A 25,534-nucleotide genomic window follows, 5' to 3' on the forward strand; every position below is an offset into this window, starting at 1 on the left:
CCCTATTTTATACATAGGCTATTTGAAAATAGCCGATCTGCAAGTGATGCGACGCGTTGTGAGCTTGTAGATCTGCTATTTTCAAACATTTTAGTACTTTTACTTTTGGTACTTTAAGTACATTTTGATGCCAATACTTTTGTACTTTCACTCAAGTAATTTTTGAATTCTGGACTTTTACTTGTAATAGAGTATTTCTATATTGCAGTATTGGTACTTTTACTTAAGTAGCCTAAAGAATTTGAATACTTTTTCCATCACTGTCTATAGCTCTTGTCAACCAGAAGTGGTTCTTAATACACGACCACAGCATCTAAATAGAAAAGCAGGTAGACCATCTACAACCACCTCAATTGTGTTGGTTATATTGTATTAGCATACTCATAGCCATTATTATTTTAATAAGTCTATATTATAGACTTATTAAAATAGTTATCACTTTTTTGGGCCATTATTCTATTGAGTACTTTTCCAATTAACAAAATAATTGAGAAGCGCATCATATATATTGTATATATAACTGTTATCAGATCGTTTAACCACGTAATTAGTTTTATACTTCTACGGACAATAGTGCCGTGGAAGAAATAATAATGAACATATTACATCTTCAAGCCTCAAGCGTTGCATCGTTGTGAGCTTGTAGATCTGCTATTTTTGAAAGTTTTTCGATTTGTCTATTGGAAACTCTTTGCCTAAAGTGACATGCCCGGGGGGATGTGAATCGATTATCGATTACTTTGTTAAATGATCAATTATTGATCATTCTATATGATCGACTAAATAAAAACACTGGATTATAGTTTGAATAACTGAAACACCCCTATTTTTATTCTCACACACACACACACACACACACACACACACACACAAAATACGTATTGCAGCTTTAAGCGATTAAAGGCCATAATAACAACTTGGCAAGTCATATCCCCCTGCCTTCCTATAACATTACAGGCAGCATACTTTTCCTTATTATTATATTTCTGGTCTGCTATAACCCAGGATTAGCGCTCCCAGGGGTGCCAAGCCAGACAGGAGACTTTAAATCCTCCGTGTCTTATGTAAGGTATTCAAACGTACTTCAGTGAAGGTTATCCGAGGGGGGAGTTTGTGGGGGGGGGGGCTTGGCCATATATACGATCACACACACACACACACACACACACACACACACACACACACACACACACACACACACACACACACACACACACACACACACACACACACACACGCTTCCTTCCTTCCCCCCTTAGCTTTATTGTCTCCCATAATGCAAGATTTGATTTGCCTCCATAAACATAATAGCATAATTTGCTCTGCATGCTCGCCTCCACCGAGGCAGAGTTTTTCATTCCCCGGGTTCTTCTGGGAAATTAAACCAGCTTGCCCCCACATGCAACTGGACACGTGCACGTGCGTGTGCGCACAAACACACACACATACACACACACACACACACACACACACACACACACTCACACACACGTTTTATATTACAATAATTGTGAGGACATCGACGTTTAAGAAAGGCAATTTATTCAATTGTTTAGCCATTTTTAACCGTAAGCCTAAAGTTGAAAAATAGCAGATCTACAAGCTCGCTGCGACGCGCTGTGAGCTTGTAGATTCGCTATTTTGGGAACTTTTGGTCCTTGCAAGCATAGTAATACAAGCACACACACACACACACACACACACACACACACACACACACACACACACACACACACATACGCACACAAACACAACAGATAACACTGCTAAAGAGACACATCCATATTAAAAGGTATTCTCTCCGCTCCGTGGCGTTATACCTGCTTGTCGCGGAAGGGGGGGGGGGGGGGGGTGGAGGGGCGGTTCTCTAGGGCGGCTGGGTCGATAAAGTGTAACCACTTGAACCCTCCCTTCCCGATTCAATCTGGGCATGTCATAATAGGCAATCATTTGGGGATAAAAAAAAATTGTGGCGAGTAAGAAACAACATGGTTGGTTGTTTCTTACAATAAATGCGCTATTTACATTTTTTTGGGTGAAATTACATATTTACACATGACAATGACCGATCCACAAGCTCACGACACGTTGCGAGCTTGTAGATCTGCTATTTTCAAAGGATTTTTATACATTTTATACATGTAAAACTTGTGGAATGGGGACCTTCTGCTTTTACTTTTGGTACTTTAAGTATATTTTGATGCCATTATATACTTTGTACTTTTACTCAAGTACATTTTTAATAACCGGACTTGTACTTGTAACAGACTATTTCTACAATGGGGTTTTGATACTTTTACTTAACACATCGGGTGCCAAACACGGTCTGAACCGTGTTTGCACAGAGTAGCGCTTCGGTGCCGAACACGGTCTGAACCGTGTTTTCAGTCTTTTAGTTTTTTTAGTTTTTTTCCACACGGGAGGGGCTGGAGCAGCTCTGGAATCACCCACGGTGATTCTGAGAAGGAAGGGCATTATAGATCACCAGTGGTGGAAAAAGTACTCAAATTCTTTACTCAAGTAAAAGTATCAATACTGCAATAAAGAAATACTCTGTTACAAGTAAAAGTCCAGAATTAAAAATGTACTTGAGTAAAAGTACAAAAGTATTGGCATCGAAATGTACTTAAAGTACCAAAAGTAAAAGTAAAAAAATATTTGAAAATAGCCGATCTACAAGCTCACAACGCGTCGCGTTGTGAGCTTGTAGATCTACTATTTTCAAATAGCCTAGGTATAAAATAGGGCTAAAGTAGTTAATGTATGTGTCATTATATCATCATTTATATCTGAAAAGTAACTAGTAACTAAAGTTTTCAAATAATTGTAGTGGAGTAAAACAATATTTGCCTCTGAGATGTAGTGGAGTAGAAGTAAAAGTATTGGAAATTGGAAATACTCAAGTAAAGTTCAAATACCTCAAAATTGTACTGAAGTACAGTAGCCTACTTAAGTAAATGTACTTAGTTACTTTCCACCACGGATAATAACAAGGAAACATAGAGAAAGAGGAGTATCTGCACACTCTCTTCAATGATCCCAGAAAATAATAACAGGCATTTTGCTGAGTACTTTTATATTGTGGTATTGCTGCTTGTACTTTAAATACAAAATACACAATGTAATATAACGTACATGTGAACTGAACTTTATTTTATTTAACCACCTATTTCATAGTTTTCAAAAATAGCCGATCGACAAAATCACAACGTGGTCTAGCATTGAAGACAGTGTGTGGATATTTTCTTTTTGCCAGACCCAGGGGGTCAGGCCTACATGAGGCTGGACAAGAAACATGATTATGATTGGTCCTGTGATTTGGGAAATTAGCCCTGTACACACACACACGCACACGCACACGCACACACACACACACACAGTTCTAGTCCATATGCCCTACAAAGCCAGTGTAGTAACTACGGAAATAAATAAATCACTGAATAATGGGTTTAAAATGAATTCAACTGGTCAGCCAAATGAGATATCGGCATTTAAGTGATATTTTTCAAGACTTAAATGTTTTTCATTTTTCGGGGGAATTTATTTTTACCGGTCGTAACACGTTGTCATTTTTATAGAATAAAGTTAGTTTTAACTTTACTTCCTCTCCTCCACATGTTTTGAGTGCTCGGATCTCTTCTTCTTTTAGTCTCCACCAGGCCGAAAGGCATGGCAAGAGAGTATGTTTTGCATACTGTCCGTCCGTCCGTCTGTGTGTCCGTGTGTGTCCTTCTGTCTGTGACCAGCTAATCTCCGGCACCGTTGGCCCGGTCACTGCGAAACTGCGCACACACACTCCCTGGATGCCAAAGCAGAACCTCTGCCCCGAATTCTTCAGATCACCCTGTCATAGCGCCACCATGAGGCAGATTTTTGCGAAACACACTTTTTGATATTACTCCTATACAGATTATTTGTAGTCATGTGATCAACACGGATCAGTCCAATTTTCCAAATACCATCCTGGAGTCAAATGTAAAAAGTAAAAATGTATAAATAATCGCGTTGTGAGCTTGTAGATCTGCTATGGCGCACAACCCTGTTGTACGACGAAGTATACATTCGGCTATAACACATGCAGTGTCGGGTTATTATAGCAACCCTAACGTGACTGCGCCCTGTCAGTGAACAGAGATGAGACGACATGCACCTCTCTCACTGACCAAAACTTGTTCAGACAAAGAACAAATCATAAAACATATCTCTAAAGACGTGAAGTCTTTTTAATATTCAGACTACATAATAAATCGTGCCGCTGCGGGATCAACGTAGATCGGCTATTTTTTGCTGTTTTTGAATTTTAATCCCGAAAGGTAATAGTTTTGGACATATAAGGTTATAACCCGACAGAAACGATAGAAAAGTGTTCTACCAACTGAACTGTACCAGGAAGCACATGGGTGCAAAGAGAAGATCTCTTAGATTGTTAGAGTTCTTCTGTGAGCCATACAAGAACGGCACTGGTTCACAAATGATTCAAAACTGTAATATACCAACAATTTCCAGTGAGTGTGAATGAACATGGTTTTAGAGAGAGTAAAAGGGTGCAGATGAGAATAGCTGCACAAATTGGCATTGTTAAGGCATGCATGGCAACAGTTTGTGTTGAGTGTGATTTCACACCAGAAGATATAAGATGATGCACTGTGTTCAAAATGACTGTAGACGTCAAGAGAGAAAGAAGACAGAGACAGAAGACAGACAGACAGACAGACAGACAGACAGACAGACAGACAGACAGACAGACAGACAGGGTGATGTCTTGTTGGACCGTTTCCAAAGCAGGAGGACCAGAGCAAACGTATCATGCTGCTCTAGCAGTGAGGAACAACCTTTATTCCTTTGGAGGCTTAGGGACTTACATAAATCAGATGGATGTCCATGTCTTCAACACGGTGTCTTTATGCTGGAGGAAGTTGCCTCCGGTTACACCTGGAAGAGGAGAACCTGTTCCCTCCATTCGCTACGGCCACTCAGCTGTGCTGATAGAAGATAAAGTCTACATCTGGGGGGGTGTTCCTCACTGCAATGTGCTTTATGCATTTGATGTCGACACCCACAGATGGTTGAAACCCACGTTTTCTGGGACGGTTCCAGAGGAGAGGTACAACCACACAGCCTGTGTCTTGGGGAAGGTCATGTTTATCTATGGAGGATACAATGATCTGACTGGATGGACTAATCACATCTACAAGTTGGACACCTCTAGTTATTTTGACCCCAGTGCGTCCTCCACTTTCACCAGCACAATGGTCTGGTCTTCAATTAATACCAGAGGAACTCAACCAACTGATTTATACTATCCCTCTGCTACCATCATCGGGACAAAGATGTTTGTATTAGGGGGACGTGGGGCCTATGGGGGGGTCGTCTACAACTACATCAGAGTGTTTGACACAGAGTCCAACTGCTGGCTGAACAAACCTTCTGCACAGCCTCTTCCAGAAGGACACTGGGGTCATTCAGCCTTTGCCTACAATGGAGAGCTGTACATATTTGATGGTAACTGGGACCAGACCTTCAGTGATCTGTGGAGATTCAGTCCAGAGACCTTCTCCTGGAAGAAGGTTGAGCCCAAGGGGAAAGGTCCGCCATGTCTCATTCGTGGCATGTGCTGTTGCACGATGGGAGATCGTATCATCCTCTTTGGAGGATACAAACACAGAGTCTCCACACCCTCTGATGACCTGTACATATTAGATTTAAGTCCCAGTCTGAAAACACTATGTAAGCTAGCAGTTATTGAGTACGGTCTGGAGCAGTCTGAACTCCCACACAACATCAGGTGGGAACTGGTAGCCATGACAACCAACAACAACAAAATAATAAATAACGTGAGTGTGCTCCCTGCCAATATGCTCAATAAAAGAAGGAAAAACAGTCGTCTAAACCAGACGCTGTGGCTTCCATGTGACCAGTATATGAAATAACTCATGTACTGACATCGTTGCTATGACACCAGCCATCTCCATATTTGGGCAAAGTTTCAGCCAAAGCCGACCTCTAATGACATTGAGTATGTAATTAACACATTGAGTGCCTTAAACGAGAATCTTTGTTTAGTTTTTTTCCACAACGCAACGTAGGAATGACGCACAACGCAACAACGCAACTTAGGAATGATCCTAGGACCCTTTAAAATGGAATGGACGGATGTGACGTCACTTCCGTCCTCTCCAATGATAGGATCTTGAGAAAAAGGTCCATATCTCCATACTTTTTTACAGTGGTCAAAACAAGCCATTTTCGACAGGCGATCGATCACTCTGCAATGGCGATTCGCGATAGAAATATGATTGTTCCAGTCGTTAGACGGGACCCTCGACCATCGCCCTTTGTTTACATCCGGGTCCTCGTGGAGTCTTCTATAGCTCTAAAACGATCGGCGTAAACGGCAAGAAACGCTGGCACTGGATGTTCCCTGTTTTAAAAAACCTCTGGCACTCCATGTGTTAAACTTCAGAAGAAAAACATAATAAAGAAAAAACATAAAACATGAGAAAAAAATGTATTTTCTGGTCCTATTGGCAGCGTTGACAACAAGACACATGATGATGATTGGTCCAATGATTTGGGAGATTAGCCCTGTACACACACACTCACACATACTAGTGAAAATAACAGATCTACAAAGTCACCACGCATCACGATGCAATGCGTGGTTAGCTTGTACATCGGCTATTTTCACTACTTAAATGTTTTTTATTTATTTTTCAGGGGGATTTTTTTTTTATATAATATATATTTTTTACCTCTTATGACTTCCAGTATATAGACAGTGGTGGAAAAAGTACTCAAATGTTTTACTTAAAGTACCAAAAGTAAAAGTGCTAAAATGTTAATAGCAGAAATGAAATGAAATAGCAGATCTACAAGCTCACAACGCGTCGCATCGCGACACGTTGTGAGCTTGTTCGGCTATTTTCAAATAGCCTAGGTATACAATAGGGCTAAAGTGGTTCATGTATGTTTTATAATGTAATAATTTATATCTGCAAAGTAACTAGTAACTGAAGTTTTCAAATAATTGTAGTGGAGTAAAAGTACAATATTTGCCTCTGTGATGCAGTGGAGTAGAAGTAAAAGTACAAAAAATTGGAAATACTCCAGTAAAGTAAAAACTGTAAAATTGTACTTAAGTACAGCACTTGAGTAAATGTACTAAGTTGCATTACACCACTGCAGATCACCGTGCCCAAAAACATGGCTCCCCATCCGCTTCCGTTCTATCTCCTTCTCTAAAACCCCTATAACAACGAAACTTTTTTACGTTGGGGAAAACGACTCATCTTGTATGCGCGATCGCTCCGCCATTGTGACCCGCGGTAAAGATGTTATCGTTCCAGGCGTTAGCCATGGACCATCGTGCAACATGCACGCACGCTTTGTTTCAAATGGATTTGCTCGTTGTGGAGTCTACAGCTTAAACAGCGCCGCGCAGCTCAACGGTGAGATTTCTGGCACCGAACGTAATCTGTTATTATAAAATTCTGGCACCGAATGTGTTAAGTAAAACATGTGAGTACATCTTCCATCACTGGTTGGTGGGTGATAAAGCCATGGTATAGGGGGGTTGCTGTGGACCTTCTCTGGGGGTGCAGGGATATGCAGGTGATGAAGGTAAGCGTGCGTGCAGAGAGCTTAGCCCTGTCACAGTGAAAGGTTAGTCTCCAGATTTACGAGGCCGTGTCCCTGATGGCCCAGCCTGCTGCTGACGGAGGTGAGGCCGTGCCCAATGTTTTATCTCAGCTGATTGATAGCAGCCTGACATATTCCTATTGTAGCTTCTCCTACCAGCGCCAGTGGTGGAAAAAAGTACTCTTCTTTCTTTTTTACGTAAGTACTAAATCAATACTACAATGTAGAAACACTGTTACAAGTATTGATGTAGTTTATTTAGAAAGACATGAGAATAGTACATGACAGTACATAACAGTACATGGAAGTACAAATTCACAATACAAGGTCTACTAAACTGGAAACCCTCATTAAGCATTACGCTTGTTTAAGATGAGAACCCCATGCACACAAATCATGATGAAATATAAGAGGCAGGCAGATATACACACTACTATACAGAATGTCATACAATCAGCTTTCAGGTTACTGGTATGACGAGAGAAAAAAAAAATATATATATATATATATATATATATATACAAAAGAGGAAAATGAAGGGGGGGGGGGGGTAGGGAGGGGTAGGTTAAGACTTAGACAGGGGCCATTTTCGAATTGCAGCCTCCTGAAGGTGTATCTTTAGGGCAGTTTTGAAAGTGAGTAGGGTTTTACACTCCTTTACTCCTTTTGGTAGGGCATTCCACATTTTTGATGAATAGCATGAGAACGAGTTCATACCCTTAGTTGAGCCAAATCTGGGTTGAACATGGTCAGTGGAGCTGCCTCTGGTGTTATGATCATGGACTTCATTAACATTTTTGAAGTATTTTGACAAATACAGGGGGATCCCAATGTTGTGGTGTATCTTGAAGACCAGGCCCATAGCAAGTTGCTGTACTCTGTCCTCAACCCTAAGCCATCCAATCCTAGCAAAATGAGCAGGGGTTAGATGGGTTCTGTGATTGAGGCCAAGAAGTAGCCTTACAAGTTTGTTTTGGGATGTTTGGAGCCTTGTTTTTAAGGCCTTGGAGGTGTTGTGATACCATGAAGTGCATGCATAATCATAATGACCTTGAATGAGGGCCCCTGCAAGAATCTTCAGAGTATTCTTACTGACTAGGCGATCAATCCTCCACAAATAGCGTGTTGTTCGGTTGACATTTTTGATCACTTTTTCGGCGTTTTTGTTACCAGAGATGTTTGCCTCCAAGATGGAGCCCAGGTAGGTAATTTCATCCTTTCTTTTGATGACATTATCACCCACTTTGATCGTGAAACTCTCTGCCTTGCTAAGGTTAGGACTGGACCCAAAGAGGATGGATTCAGTTTTACCCAGGTGTAATGAAAGTTTGTTGTCAGAGAGCCAGATGCAGATCTTGTTGAGTTCGGAGCTGAGAGTTTTCTCAACCTGCAGCCTGTCCCTGTCCGAGACTAGCAGGGCCGAGTCATCTGCGAACAGGAACAGCTTGCATTCGCAGGCCGATGACATGTCATTCACATATATCAGGAACAGTAAAGGTCCTAGTATACTTCCTTGTGGGACACCACAAGTCACAGGGAGGGGGGGGGACTGGGTGCCGTTTACTTCCACCACTTGCTCCCTCCCTTCCAGGTAGGATCTCATCCAGTTCACTGACGTATCATCAAAACCTATTGCTTTGAGCTTATTGATCATAATTGGGTGATTGACGGTGTCAAAGGCCTTCTGGAGGTCCAGCATGACCATGCCGCAATATTTGCCCTTGTCGACATCTTGTTTGATAGAGTCGTTCAAATAGAGAAGGCATGTGTCAGTGGAGTGGTTTGTTCTGAAACCAGATTGGAATTTGTAAATTAGATTTTTTTCGGCAAGATACTTATCGACCTGTTCATAGACTATTTTTTCCATGACTTTCGAGATGGAGCTAAGAATTGAAATAGGGCGGTAGTTGCCAGGGTCTAATTTGTTTCCTTTTTTGTACAGAGGGGTCACCCTTGCTTTTTTGAAATCGTTAGGGACCCGTCCCTGTATGATGGAGAGGTTTATTATGTGGGTAATGATTGGAGCAATGGAGGCGGCCGAGTCTTTTAGAAATTTGGCGGGGATATTGTCGAGGCCTGTGGCTTTGTGTTGATGAAGAGCACTCAATTTTTTAAACACCTCTTCTGTTTTCACAGGGGAGAGTTTAAAATCATCTTTCCGTACACCCTGTTTTTTGTAAAATGAGTCAACATGCTCTTCACCATAGCACCCAGAGTGAGGGGGAAGTTTTTCAACCAAATCTGAGGTTATGGTCGTGAAGAATATGTTGAGGATTTTACTCACTTCATGTTTGGATGTGATGAGAGTGTCATTCACCTTGAGGCTTATGTTTGTAAACCTGGTTTTCAATTTCTTGCTGCAGCCTAGTAGGTTGTTGAATAGCTTCCAAAGCTCTCGTGGTTTGCTTTTATTTTCCTCAATTTTGTCATCGAGGAAGCTTTTTTCTGCTAATTCGAGCATGCGATTAACCTTGTTTCTTAGCTTGTTTCTTTCTTTTACAAGTTTAGCTACGTGGGATTCGAGACCTTTGTTAAAACACCTGGCGAGTTTGATCCTACCTTTATGAAGCTCAGAACACTTTTTGTTTCTGACCTTCATGGCAGTAAGGATGTCCGAATTCATCCAAGTAAAAGTCAGGTAATCAAAAATATACTTGTGTAAAAATACATCAAAATATACTTAGTACCTAACTACCTAAAGAAAAAGCACTCATTATGCAGAACGTCCCGTTTCACAAGTTATCATATGTCTAAAATGTATTAAAATTGTTTGAAAATAGCCGTTCTACAAGCTCACAACGCGTCGCGATGCGACGCGTTGTGAGCTAGCTTGTAGAACGGCTATTTTCAAGATTTAGTACAGCATTCTACAACTCTCTGTTCTATGGGTGGGGAGATAACAGTGGAGAGATATGACCGATAATGTAATTGTTGACCTTGACCTTTCAGCCTTTTGACTCCAAATATAATCATCTCTTGGACACGAGCAGCGAATCGATGCCGCCAAGTTTCATGAAAACACTGCCTTCCATTGAGTAATTTTCTTCACTGCCTGAGAGACACACACACACACACACACACACGCACACACACACACACACACACACACACACACACACACACACACACACACACACACACACACACACACACACACACACACACACACACACACACACACACACACACACACCAGTCAATTTACTCAAGTACTGTACTTAAGTACAATTTGGAGGTACTTTACTGGAGTATTTTCAATTTTCTGTACTTTTACTTCAACTCCACTACATCTCAGAGGAAATTATTATACTTTTACTCCACTACAATTATTTGAAAACTTTAGTTACTAGTTACTTTATAGATTTGGGTTATTATTACAAAACATACATTAACCACTTCAGCCCTATATACATTTCAGCCATTTGAAAATAGCAGATCTACAAGCTCACAATGCGTCGCGATGCGATTGTGAGCTTGTAGATCTGCTATTTCAAAAGATCCTTAAACATTTTATACATTTGAAAACTTGCATAATGAGTACTTTTACTACATCTCAGAGAAAAATATTATACTTTTACTCCACTACAATTGTTTGAAAACTTTAGTTACTAGTTTTATACATAGACTATTTGAAAATAGCAGATCTACAAGCTCACAATGCGTTGCATCGCGACGCGTTGTGAGCTGTAGATCTGCTATTTTCAAACATTTTAGTACTTTTACTTTTGATAGGCTACTTTAAGTATATTTTGATGCCAATACTTTTGTACTTTTACTCAAATACGTTTTGAACACGGTATTTTTATATTCTGGTATTGTTACTTTTACTTAAGTAAAGCGTTTGAGTACTTCTTACACCACTGCCTATCTCTCTGGCATGTGGACACATAGCTGCAGCCAAGCAGACAGTAGGCTCAGCAGGTGAGGCTGGTGGGAGGGATTAGTGGCCCGGTCGCACGGCCTCCTGGGAAATGTAGTGCTACAGACGAGCAGGGAGGGAGGCATCCAGCACTGAGCCATGAATGGAACAAAAGGCAACCTGTCAGTAATGAGCTGGACACCGGCCAGGAGACCGCTCCCTGGGCGAGGGTAGCGGCACGTGTGTGTGTGTGTGTGTGTGTGTGTGTGTGTGTGTGTGTGTGTGTGTGTGTGTGTGTGTGTGTGTGTGTGTGTGTGTGTGTGTGTGTGTGTGTGTGTGTGTGTGTGTGTGTGTGTGTGTGTGTGTGTGTGGTGGACGATAGTGAATCTATCAGCTAGCCTCGCTCTGACCATCTCCAGGGGACGAGGTATCGGTCAACATGCGCACACACACACACACACACACACACACACACACACACACACACACACACACACACACACACACACACACACACACACACACACACACACACACACACACACTGTCACATATTGGACCTACAGTATTATAATGTGCAGGCCACACACAGAGGCAAGCACACGTCATACGCGTACGCATGCATGCATACACACACACACACACACACACACACACACACACACACACACACACACACACACACACACACACACACACACACACACACACACACACACACACACACACACACACACACACACACACGGGTGCACAAGTGTAACCAGTCATGCACAGACCCGACACCCAAGCCCATAAGGAGATTGTTTGTACACTACCCATCCATGATGTGTGTGTGTGTGTGTGTGTGTGTGTGTGTGTGTGTGTGTGTGTGTGTGTGTGTGTGTGTGTGTGTGTGTGTGTGTGTGTGTGTGTGTGTGTGTGTGTGTGTGTGTGTGCCTGCGCTCATGCGTGCGAGTACATGTTTTGGCACATAATGTATGCATGTATGTGTGTGTGTGTGTATGTGTGCTTGTATGCATGCGTACCTGCCTGTGTTGTGGGCCTCAGGCTGCAGTTAAAATATGCATGGTGCACCCTGGGGCACCCAGCGCACACAAGGGACCTGATGCAGGAGAGAGGCTGACACTGTGACTGCCACAGCATCGCACCCCACTAGAGCATCACACCCACTGGTGGAAGAATACCTTTTACTGAACCCGGGAACGCATCTGTGTTATTTAAAAAATAGCAGATCTACAAGCAGATCTAGCTATTTTTTTAAAAATCTTGAAAATCATTATTTTCAACTCCGATCTGCTTCTGGGGGGTCCCTGGAACAACATAGTTTGAGATGGGGGGTCCGCCGCCAAATACATATCATTTTGGGCAACTGTTTAGAAGACATTTGTAGAATATTCAAATATTCAAAGATTCACCTCATCACACCTCAGCCTCCTTAAAAACTGACCTTGTGCGTCTGCATGTCCACCGTGTGCCGGAATAACCCGCGAGCACCCAACGACCCTGTAATTCATTCACATCGCTTTTCCGACGACTTATCATCCCATGGGGATATGCGATTACAAACATAAATACTGCATGATAACGGCGCGTAAATTTTCACGGCGCTCCTTGGGTCGCTGATGAAGTCGTTCCTTCTTCGCCCCCGCGGGGAATGTGTTCTCCTCGCCCCCGGAAAATAAACGACCCGCCGTAAAATATGAACAAAAGCAAACGCGCTGCCTGACAGACTGAACGCTAATGACGCCGGAAATGCTGCTGAATTGATACTCAGGTACACAGTAATTCATTGGTGTGTGCAAAATGCACTCTCCACAGAGTTAAATGAACACCAGTGGTGGGAAAAGTACTCACACTTTTACTTAGTATCAATACCCTATTGTAGAAATAGTCTGTTACAAGTACAAGTCTGGTATTCAAAATGTACTTGAGTAAAAAGTATAAAAGTAATGTACCCAAAGTAAAAGTACTCATTATGCAGACCGTTTCACAAGTTATCATTATGTCTGAAACTGTATAAAAATCTTTTGAAAATAGCAGATCTACAAGCTCACAACGCGTCGCATCGTGACGCGTTGTGAGCTTTAAGATCTGCTATTTTCAAATAGCCGAGGTTCAAATAGGGATGAAATGGTTTATGTATGTTTTGTAATTATAATCTAAATCTACTAAGTAACTAGTAACTAAAGTTTTCAAATAATTGTTGTGGAGTAGAAGTAAAAGTACTTCAAAATTGTACTTAACTACAGTAAATGAACACATGGATGGATGTGGGTGTGTGCACCTACCCCTTTTGCCTCTGATGGCCAAAGTGCCCTTTTCAACAACAACAAAAATGGCCTGCAAGAAGAACATTTGACAAATAATAATAAATTGATATTATAATTCACATGGCTGCCTGCCACCAGTCAGTTTTAGTTTCACCTAATCCACTGATTAAGTGCCCCTCCCACCTCGTTAATCTTGCAGCTGCGCTGCAAACAACTTAAGACAGGCACTGAGCACGCATGGTGAGTTCACTCCCCCATATTTTTTTAGTTTTGTTTGTGGGTTATGCTACAAGACTCATTTCAACACTCTAACCCAGTGGTTTTCAAACCTTTTCATATCAAGGTCCATTATTTATTCGGCATTTGAGCTACACACCACCATTTGATGATATTTAGACTCTCAAACCCAAACAAAACTTAGAATAGTTGTTATTGTTGGATAAGATTTTGTCCACAATTCCATGCTGTGTTCATATTGGTACCATAGGAGAGATAACAGGCCAACGTATTGATCAAAATAACAATTCTTCTACATTCTTTAATTGTGAAGACTTCTTGTAATGCAGATGTAGTGAAATGAAAAATATGTTTTTCACACTTTTAGAGCATATCCGTGGTCATCATATGGGCATACCTAACAATAGATGCCAAAAAAAATGAAAAAAAACAATTTTTGTGTATTTTTATATCTAAAGTCACTAAAAGACAATCTTAATTACTTCCTGTAAACGAAAATGTGCTGCGTGATGACATAACGCAGCCTTCATGAATATAAATTAATCTTGATTACATGCACCTGTTTGATTCCCATAGCTGCACGTTCTTCAAACACAGCTGATTTTAATTACAGAGATACTCCGTTTTGAATCTCATTGAAGATGAGTGTATTACTCATTTTAAACTTCATCTGCACACTAAAATATGTATCTGAAAACATTATAGGTTAGAAATAAGCCAGGTAGTAGCAAACGTGCTTCACTGGCCGTCTCTCTCTCACTTGTAAACAAACACTAGCCATGTTGCGCACGGCTGAAGTGATTGAGATCCAACATCCCATAGCCTGAAGGGATGGGACCTTCTGATTGGTTTAGAGTCGGTAGAGCCGACGTTTCAGACTGAACCTTCAAAATAAAATGACCGAAAATGTCACTGCAGTGCGCCTTTAACAATAATTTAACTTTTGAGAGCGTAAACTGAACCAAATGGACCCGTAAGGGTCCATTTGGTTTCATTTTATGCTCTCAAGACTTAAAGATCTAGTAAGGGTCCATTTGCTTACAAACTCTCCATCATTTAGCTGGGGACCACCTGGATCCCCCTCAAGGACCACTGGTTGAGAACCACTGCTCTAACCGCAATTTTTCTCTAACCACAACGATTATGCAAAAAAATATATATATTATCTCAAATAATTGCGATTATATAATATTTTTGACAGGCCTATAGCTGTGGTGGTGACTAATAATGGAGTAGCACCCTCCAATCGCTCCTCAGTTTCAAAGATGGAAATAATGGAGGACTCTGAGACTTGGTGTGACCTTTGCAAAGGGTTAGGAGAGGAGGGGAGGGGGAGGAACGGGAGGAGAAAGGGGGTCACGGGCCGTGGGCCCCTCCGTTCTTTCTTTAGAAAATGAATTCTAGAAGTTCTCTTCAATTATGGATGCTCACCCCAGGGGCGAGCATTTGTACCTGGCACCTCGCTCATTAATGAGAGAGCACATTTAATTGACTGTGTGTGTGGTGCAGACTGGGTTAGTGGCTTGATTGTGTGACGCGCACACACACACATACACCTAAGGGACTGACACACGCGCACACACGCGCACGCACGCACACACGCACGCACGCACGCACGCACGCACACACATACACACACACACACACACACACACACACACATACACACGCACATACACATACACCTAAGGGACTGACACACACACACACACACACACACGCACGCACGCATGCACACACAAACACGTACACTAGGGGTGGGACGATATGGGTACCTCACGATACGATATGTATCACGATATTAGGCCCACGATAACAATATATATCACGATATCTGAAAATGCCGATATATTGCGATATCACGATATATTGCATGAAATTTCACCAACGATATATCACGATATCTGAAAATATCGATATATAGCGATATCACGATATATTGCATGAAAATTCACCAACGATATATCACGATAGTCCTTGTATTCAATTCATAAACACATAAAATAGCACCAAACAGTTCAAAATCATCATTACACAAATACAGAGTAGGAAAAACAACGTATCACAAACTTAAAAAAAAAAAAAAAAAAAAAAAAAACTTTTTTTTTTTTTTTTTTTTTTTTAATATCGATATTTTTCGGGAGGATATCGATTATTTATCGCGGGAGAAAGTATCGCGATATATCGATATATCGATATGTCGTCCCACCCCTAACGTACACACACAGATCCCTTTGTATTAAGCGTACTATAATTGTGAGGACATAAAAAATTTATGACAGCAATCGAAAATAGCCGGGAAAAATTGCAGATCTACAAGGTCACAATTATGTCACGCTTGCAGCTTGCAGATTTTCTATTTTCCGGTGCCCACAACTAAGTAATAATTGGCACCTCTAAATGCCTAATACTAACCCGATGCCGAACCTGAATCTTTTCAAAATTGTAAGTCATGTTAAGGGGGGCGCATGCTACCATTTTCGGTGATCACCCTCTCACCACGGTGGTTTGAAAACTACAACATGACATCACTGAGCTGTGGTGATAAGCGACTCACCGCTCACCTCGACACATCTCTCTGCTTTTACTAACCGAAATCACCGGACTATGAGCGCCTTGTATCCAAACCACCGTTTCGGTGGTCACAAACAGTGATAGGGTGACCACCTCATTTGGTAGCATGCAGGGGCCGTAATACTATTGGGGCGGCAGTGGCTCAGGGGTAGAGTGGCCGGTAGAGCGGCCGGATGGTAACTGTGAGGTTTCCAGTTCGATCCCGGGCTCCCCCAGAGTTAGTGTGGAAGTGTCCTTGAGCAAGACACTGAACCCCTAATTGCTCCCGATGAGCAGGTTGGTGCCTTGCATGGTTTCCTCCGCCGTGTGTGAATGGGTGAATGTAATGCACAATCTTTGAATAAAAGCGCTATATAAATCCACCATTTACCATTTACTATTAAACATATTTTTTTGTATAAAACTACGAGGACCAGGAAAATTGTTGTCACAATGCGTATTTCTCAAATACTTCTATACTTGTGGGGACAGTTGGCCCTCACAAGCATAGTAAAACAAGTGCACACACGCGCACACACACCACACGCACACACACACACTGGCTGGCAGGCAGGGGAGTCGACCTGGGCTACAGCCCGGGGGAGAATCCTCTGGCAGGTAGACGTGCTTGTACTGTATGCAGATGAGATGCCGCCATCAACGCAGTATAATTGCTTTGTACTGTATACTCGGCGCCAGGGCGCCACGGTGGGCACAGCACACAGCGGGAAACCTCGAGCCGAGGTTTGACCTGTCTCTCTGGGTGCATCCTGTCGCGTGTGGCACGGCGTTCACGTTCATTGGATGTGAAGCGCAGACATGTTATTGCCCTTGGCACAGTTTTACCCCATCGCTGTCTCACTGTGTCGCCGCGTCGTTGAGTGACATAAAAGCTCCGGTAATAACGCTCTCCTGGCGATTAAAGGAAGCCTCGTTTGTCACAGGATGTTTGTGGTTTACTTAATTCATTAAGACCGGGAACGCATCTGTGTCATTTTCAGATTTATTTGGGTATTCAAAAATAGCAGATCTACGCTATGAGCTTGTAGATCTGCTATTTTTGAAGAAGAAAAAAATCACACCCAGTGTGAATTGAGTGGTGCCTTTGATGAGTTCATTATGCGCATGTGTTGCACTCCTGTTTGTGTTTAATTAGTGTAACTGGTTGCATCTTTGTGTTGCAATCAGCTGCAGCTGTTGAGGTCAGACACAAACATGTTGAGGCCGTCCGCAAACATACGGACGGACAGACACACACACACGGTCAAATGTAGGACTGGTTGGCACCACTCAAAAAGTCGTGGAAATGTGTGCAAATCTTTTAATATAGGCTATATATATATTTGTATACTCAAAGATTTGCACACATATCACGATAAAAAAAATCTATCTTTGAATTGCCCAATTTATAAAATAATGCAGTATGCGTTTCCGGATTGAAAGGGTTAAAGTCTTGGTTTGTTGATTTTGGGGGCTTTTTTTTTTGCTACACCAGCCGTCCGGGGCCCAACATGCATTTCTCAGTCATAATTACAGTGTTTTCAGAGCCGTGATTCACACGAATGTGGAAATCATTTGGAAAACAGACCCACGTAGGCCTACAGTATGAAGAATTTAAACATTTTCAACAACTTGTTGCTGTTAAACACCATATAACAGCAACATAAAAGTATAACATATCTTATTGAGAGCTTATGAGTGATTTTGGGGGGACCTACATTTAGCAACTAGAAGAAAAAAATACCCTGGTGTTAAATTGTAGATATATTTGAGATGAATGGAGACATAGAGATCAAATAGCAGAGGGGATAAGTGGGCCCCTCCGTTTAAGGCCAGTTATTTTATACATCTGTTCTATGAATCTATGAATACATTTACGCATACATTTGATACATTTCTTTATCCCGGCGAATCTAAAACAAGAAGCAATTTCTCCTTTTCTTATAGAAGTAGCTCACATTTGCTCATTCCAAAAATATAAAGTAGCCAATTACCAAATAAATCGCGTCCAACGGCCGACAGCTATAAAGCATAACTGGTTTTCCCATCGTTGTGGATTTGTATTCATATTTCCCACGGCACCTGAACGCACCGTGAAGCAATCAGGACAAACTCTCCCGTTGCTCCATGGCAGTGGTGCAAAGTAACTAAGTACATTTACTCGAGTCCTGTACTCAAGTACAATTTTGAGGTACTTTTACTTTGTTTGAGTGTGTCAGTTTTTCTATACGTAATACTTCTACTCCACTACATCTCAGAGGCTAATATTGTAGTTTTTTACTCCACACTTACGCTAATTGGTATACATTTGTTACTAGTTACATTACTTTGTAGATTTAGATAGTTATTACGAAACATATGCATGAATCAATTAAACCCTATTTTATACTTCATCCATTGGTTGTCAAAGTGGGGTCCGGGGACCCCCAGGGGTCCTTGAGGGGGTACCAGGGGGCACCCAGAAAAATTTGTTACACATTGGCTGCCAAAAACGCAGATCTGCGTTCTATTTTTAATAAATACGTTGGCTGCCAAGAACGCAGATCTGCGTTCTATTTTTTTTTTTTATTTGACCCAAAGACCAAGGAGATATGATTGTTCGAAGATTTAGACTCCTATCCACTTCCTTGTTAACTTAAAACTTAAAAATTCTGTATCTCGGCTCCTGAGTACTTTTTTTTTCAATGAAAAATCTCTGGCAGGCTACAGCTAAAAATCTGAAATAATTCTGGCAGTCAATGTGTTAATATAGCGTCAAAATCATTTTAACCACTTTATCCATTTATACGTTGGCTATTCAAAAAATAGCAGATCTACAAGCTCACAGCGCGTCACTTCGTGCCACGCTGCAAGCTTGTAGATCTGTTATTTTAGCATTTTTGTGAAAAATATTGAAAAATATTGGGAAATTTGGAATAATTTTGAAATATTCTAACATAAATCTCCTCTCCTGGCACAAACCTTTTTACATGGGGGTCCGCGGCCAAATACATATCAATTTAGGGGTCCTTCACGTGAAAAAGTTTGAGAACCACTGCTGTAGTCTACTTGAGAATAGCTTATAGATCGGCCATTTTAGAACAAATTTGATTTTGTTATAGTAAAACATGGGGGTACTTCTTTTCCACGGCTCTCCCGGAGTTCATGGCGTCCTCACATGCTCCCGTATAGAGTCTAACCAGGTTGTTTGTTGATAGCAGGATCATTAGCGCACACCGCTAAAAGGCCTCACTGCCTTTAAGGCCTCTAATGAGAGACACACCAGCACAGATACCAGGGATCCTCATCTGCTGATCAATGGCCTGGCCTTGTACCCGATATACAAGCTGTGTGTGTGTGTGTGTGTGTGTGTGTGTGTGCGTGTGCGTGCATGTGTTTGCTTCTCTAGCCTTCAACTACATTGCACACTCTCTCTCTCTCTCTCTCTGATCTCTCCATCACAGATAAAAGTGCAGCTATCATCACCAGGGGAACAATTAATCTCATCCATGTAATCAAATCCCATTGCGAGCCCCCCCCCCCCCCCGCCCCTCCCATCAGCACCATTAACCCACCAGGGGGGGGGGGGATATTGCCCCCTGGTGCACACTCCCCCAAAGGGCGAGCGGAGGCGCTCATTTAATTTACATACATTATACCACACTGTTTCTCAACGTTGGGTCCGCGGACCACCTGGGAGTCCTCGTGGATGCTTACGGGTCTGTAACTCTAAGAGTGTACAAATGGACCCGTTTGGTTCCATTTGTACACTCTAAGAGCTACATTAACCCATTAAGACCTGAGGCCGATTCTACAAATGTCTTCTAAATCCCAACAATATTCTGAAAAACGTATGTTTCTATGTCAGTGGTGCTCAAACTCTTTCATGTCAAGGACCCCCAAAATGATATGTATTTGGCCGCCGACCCCATCTCAAAATATGTTGTTCCAGGGACCCCCCACAAGCAAAGATTCGAGTTAGAAATGTTCGACATATATTCAAGATTTGCACACATTTTCACGTTTTTAAAAAAATAGCAGATCTACAAGCTCATAGAGCTATGAGCTTGTAGATCTGCTATTTTTTAATAGCCAATGTGTAAAATAATGCTTTTTAGCTCAAATCAAAAAGTGACACAGATGCGTTCCAGGTCTTAAAGGGTTAACACTGAGGAATTTACAGATTAGAGGTGCTAGAGATGAAAAATGTTATCAAATGGTGGGTCCCTGGCCTTAATGCATATCAAACTTGGGGTCCTTGAAATGAAAAGGGCTGAGAATCACTGAACTAAACCATACTGGACACCCAATCAACACTGTAAAATAGAGCCAATCACCAAAGAGTCCCACTTCTCAGAAAACGGCTGCACTGAGAGGGCTTTCAGACTGAATAATGGAGTGAAACTAAATGACAATTCAGGCTGAGTGTCAAGCTACAACAATATGGGATTGGGGGGGTAATAGGGAGGTCATGTTGAAAGCAATCTGAGAGCTAATCTGTAAAATACATACATACATAAAAAAATGGTCCCTTTGTTTTTGCCTCTGAGGGCACCACCTCCTTTTTTGTATAGAAAGAAAAACTGGAATCTGGAAAAACGGTGGAAAAATCTTTGCATACAATAACTGAATTTGAGGTTAAATGCAAACACTACGGCGGGGCAATTTCCATCCCCTGGTACCCCAAATGATTGCCCTGAGTGAACAAATGGAACCAATTTGGTTCCATTTATACACTCTCCGAGTTATAGACCCATAAAGGTCCATTATTTGGTTCCATGTGTACACACTCAGAGTTACAGATCGTAAGGGTCCATTTGGTTCCAAGTGTACGCTCTCGGAGTTACAGACCCGTAAGGGTCCATTAGGTTCCAATTCCATGTCTATATACAATCTCAGAGTTACAGTCCCGTAAGGGTCCATTTGGTTCCATGTGTATACTCTCAGAGTTACAGTCCCGTAAGGGTCCGTTTGGACCCCCTGTTGGTCCCCAGACCCAACGCTGAGAACCACTGTATTCCATCTCTATTTTGGATCCCTCCATGTCTTCTGTCTTGTTGTCCTCACAGTTCTTCTGTCTCCATTTTAACTCTGTACTCTTCACACTGCATGGCAGAAGTCACTTGGCGGCGCCAACTGCGCTTTGCTGTCTCTGGTGTGTCGTTCTGTTCTGCTTCTTCTCTCTCCCCCGCCGCCCTGTGTGTCTGACACGCTCAGAAAAAGGTGTCGCAGTTTTTTAGCTAAATATATCACAGCCAAGTGGAGTTGACGGCAACGGGGGAGAAGATATTCAGACAGGAAACGCGGTACGACACCCCTAACTGGTACTGTGTTGCCATGACTCTCTATGGACGGGCCTGTGGGCTTTTACACCGCACCGCTTGTCTTTCAACTTAGTGTTCAGTAGTAATGCACTTGACAATTCTATATCTGTGTCAAACACACACGACTAAATGTTGTACATATTCATAGCCGGTGGTGGACAAAAGAACTCGACCCTAGCACTGGAGTCAAGGTGTAGATACTCCTGGTAATGTCACTCAACTACTTAGTGAAAGTTGTCTCTGTCACATTTGTACTGGAGTTAGAGTGAGTGTATGTGTATGTGTATGTGTATGTGTATGTGTATGTGTATGTGTATGTGTATGTGTATGTGTATGTGTATGTGTATGTGTATGTGTATGTGTACGTGTACGTGTATGTGTATGTGTATGTGTTAGGGGTGGGACGATATATCGATATCGCGATATATCGCAATACTTTCTCCCGCAATAAATAATCGATATACTATATATATATATTTTTTTGGTTTGTGATACGTTGTTTTTCCTACTCTGTATTTCTGTAATGTTGATTTTGAACTGTTTGGTGCTATTTTATGTGTTTATGAATTGAATACAAGGACTATCGTGATATATCGTTGGTGAAATTTCATGCAATATATCGTGATATCGCAATATATAGATATTTTTAGATATCGTGATATATATCGTTGGTGAAATTTCTTGCAATAGGCCTATATATCGAATATCGTGATATCGCAATATATCGAATATCGTCGAATATTGTGATATACATTGTTATCGTGGGCCTAATATCGTGATATATATCGTATCGTGAGGTACCCATATCGTCCCACCCCCAGTATGTGTATGTGTATGTGTATGTGTATGTGTATGTGGACAGTATATTAACTCTAACATAACTTAGTGAAAGTTGTCTCTGTCACATTTGTACTGCAGTTAGAGAGAGTGAGTGTATGTGTATGTGTATGTGTATGTGTATGTGTATGTGTATGTGTATGTGTATGTGTATGTGTATGTGTATGTGGATAGTATATGAACTCTAACATATGCTTTAGAATAGATGAATTTCATTCAGATGTTATACTGTTTTTATCTGGTTATGCTTGTTTTTATGACATGGATTCTTCTAGATTTTATTTTTATTTAGATGATAGTATTTTTCGGCACTATTTATTTTGTTATCCTCCTATAATTTGACAAACCTCTGTCATCATGGTGTCATCGTGAGGCCAATTTTTTTCTGCCCGGTTCTCCTCAGTGGCTGGAGCAATTGATCCGAATTTGCACACAGCCATTGACCATTACCATGTGCACCATGTGGGGGGTTTGCGACGCGACGCGTGCGGAGGTGGGGTGCACACATACCCCCCCCCCGCCCCCCCCCCCCCCGGGTATGGACTAGTTTTCAATTTTTTTGCTGTCTTTACCTAGAAGACATTTTTTTTCCCAAAGCTGCTTGCAGATGGAAAACGAATGACAAATAAAGCACTCTAGCTTTTCAAAAGTGCATATTGCAAAGTAAATTTTCTTTTTAATATCGATGCATGTTGATGTGTTGAAATGTAGACAAACTTCATTGTCACATCACAAGCTTACAGGCATGTGAAAGAGTGGGTGAAATTCTCCCAACGCTTCACAGATATACTCCGTAAAAAATAGAGAATAGAGAAAGCAACAAAGGAAACAAACTGGGATAACAGGACACAGTGTGTCAGGATGCTCAGGGTGTTGCCGTCGCAGAACAGCCTGAGGGTGAATATCCGCAGCGCCTGAGGCACTACCGGCGTTGCTGAGCCTCTGTTATTTTTTTACCACCTGCATGTTATGTGTCAAGATTATTCAAGTTAGTTTTTATTTCCTTTTGACTTTTTGTTTTCAATGTCAGTTTAGTTTGGGATTTTTTGGGATCAAACTCATTCCCAATCTTCTGCCGTAATCTGAAGACTCACGTCATCAGACTCCACCATAGCCTAGTAGCACCAAGAAAAGCGCCATATAAATTGGATGTATTAGTATCAACAAGGTAAGAAAAATTGCTAAAAATATCCAATATACAAGCTCACAACACGTTGCGTTGCAATTTCAAGATCTTAAACATAACAAGTGTAGCTGGAGGGACTCGGCGATCTATTATTAGTCTGTGAAGTGAGCCGCGTCCAGAGTGTGTATGTTGTGTTGTTGGCCTCTGGATCACTGCCCTCATTAAACGTTCTTATTTACAGAACACGGGATTAAAGCAGCTCTCCCTTCTGTTATTAACCCATTAAGACCGTCTGTGTCAACTGTGACATTTTAGATTTATTTGGCTATTGAAAAATAGCAGATATACAAGCTCAATGAAGAAAAATCTTGAACATTTGTGCAAAATGTTTGAATATATATATATTTTTAAAGCGAACATTTATAACTCAAATCTTTGCTTCTGGGGGATCCCTTGAAAAAAATATTTTATATCAGTGGTTCTAAAACTTTTCATGTCAAGGACCACCCAAAATTATACGTATTTGGCCGTGGACCCCCATCTCAAAATATGTTGTTCCAGGGACCTCCCAGAAGCAAAGATTTGAGTTACAAATGTTCGCTTTAAAAATATATATATATATATTCAAAGATTAGCAAAAAATGTCACGATTTTTCAAAAATCTACACGATCGTTAAAAGATTTACAAGCTCATAGCGTGGCACTCGGTGCTGCGCTATGAGCTTGTATATCTGCTATTTTTCAATAGGCAATACTAAAATAAAAAATGACCTAGATGCGTTCCCGGTCTAAATGGGTTAAAGCAATAAGCATCTATGATGAGAGAAAATGGGGGTCGGGCAAGATGCCATTCATCATGGGAGTTTTTCAAGTGGCAACCTTTTCTGAATAGAATGAACCACTTGAACTCTTCTTTATTCTTAGTAAACTGAACCTAGTTGGCTCTGTACTTTTTAACGCCTGCAACCAAATCTCTTCGCCAAGAAAAGCTCATCTACAAGCTCACATCTTCAAGTTGTTCAGGAGCAGTGGTGTAAAGTAACTAAGTACATTTAGTCAAGTACTGTACATATGTACAATTTTGAGGTATTTTTTACTTTACTGGAGTATTTCCAGTCTTCAGTAGTGTTCACTTCTGCTCCACTACATCTCAGAGAAAAATATTGTACTTTTACTCCACTACAATTATTTGACCACTTTAGTTACTTGTTACTACTGTATGTAGATTTGGATTATTATCACAAAACACACTAACCACTTCAGCCATATATATATATTTCGGCCATTTGAAAATATCAGATCTACAAGCTCACAATGCATTGTTATGTGCCGCATTGTGAGCTTGTAGATTGGCTATTTTCAAAATATGTTTTATCCAGTTTGAACTTGTGAAATGGGACATTCTGCACAATGGATACTTTTACTGCATATATATTTTGTATATTTTGATGGCAATACTTTTGTAAATTTTGAATACCGAACTTTTACTTGTAACAGAGTATTTCTACATTGTGGTATTGATACTTTTACTTAAGTATAAGTAACAAATGTGAGTACTTCTTCCACCACTCTTCAGGGTGCGTGCGTGCGTGCGTGCGTGCGTGCGTGTCTGTGTCTGTGTCTGTGTGTCTGTGTGTGTGTGTGTGTAGTAGTACAATGTTTTGCTATCTTTATGGGGGCAAATGTGAATGGAACTTGAAGCCAAATC

The 25,534-nt window shown here is 41.3% G+C and overlaps 1 protein-coding gene across 1 annotated transcript in view; it reads left to right on the plus strand.

Moving 5' to 3' along the window:
- The window catches only part of sdk2b (sidekick cell adhesion molecule 2b), a 650,002-nt gene that overhangs the window by 387,789 nt on the left and 236,679 nt on the right, over positions 1 to 25,534 (plus strand).

The sequence above is a fragment of the Gymnoscopelus braueri genome, assembly GCF_963280865.1.
Source record: "Gymnoscopelus braueri genome assembly, chromosome: 17".
Lineage (NCBI taxonomy): Eukaryota > Metazoa > Chordata > Actinopteri > Myctophiformes > Myctophidae > Gymnoscopelus > Gymnoscopelus braueri.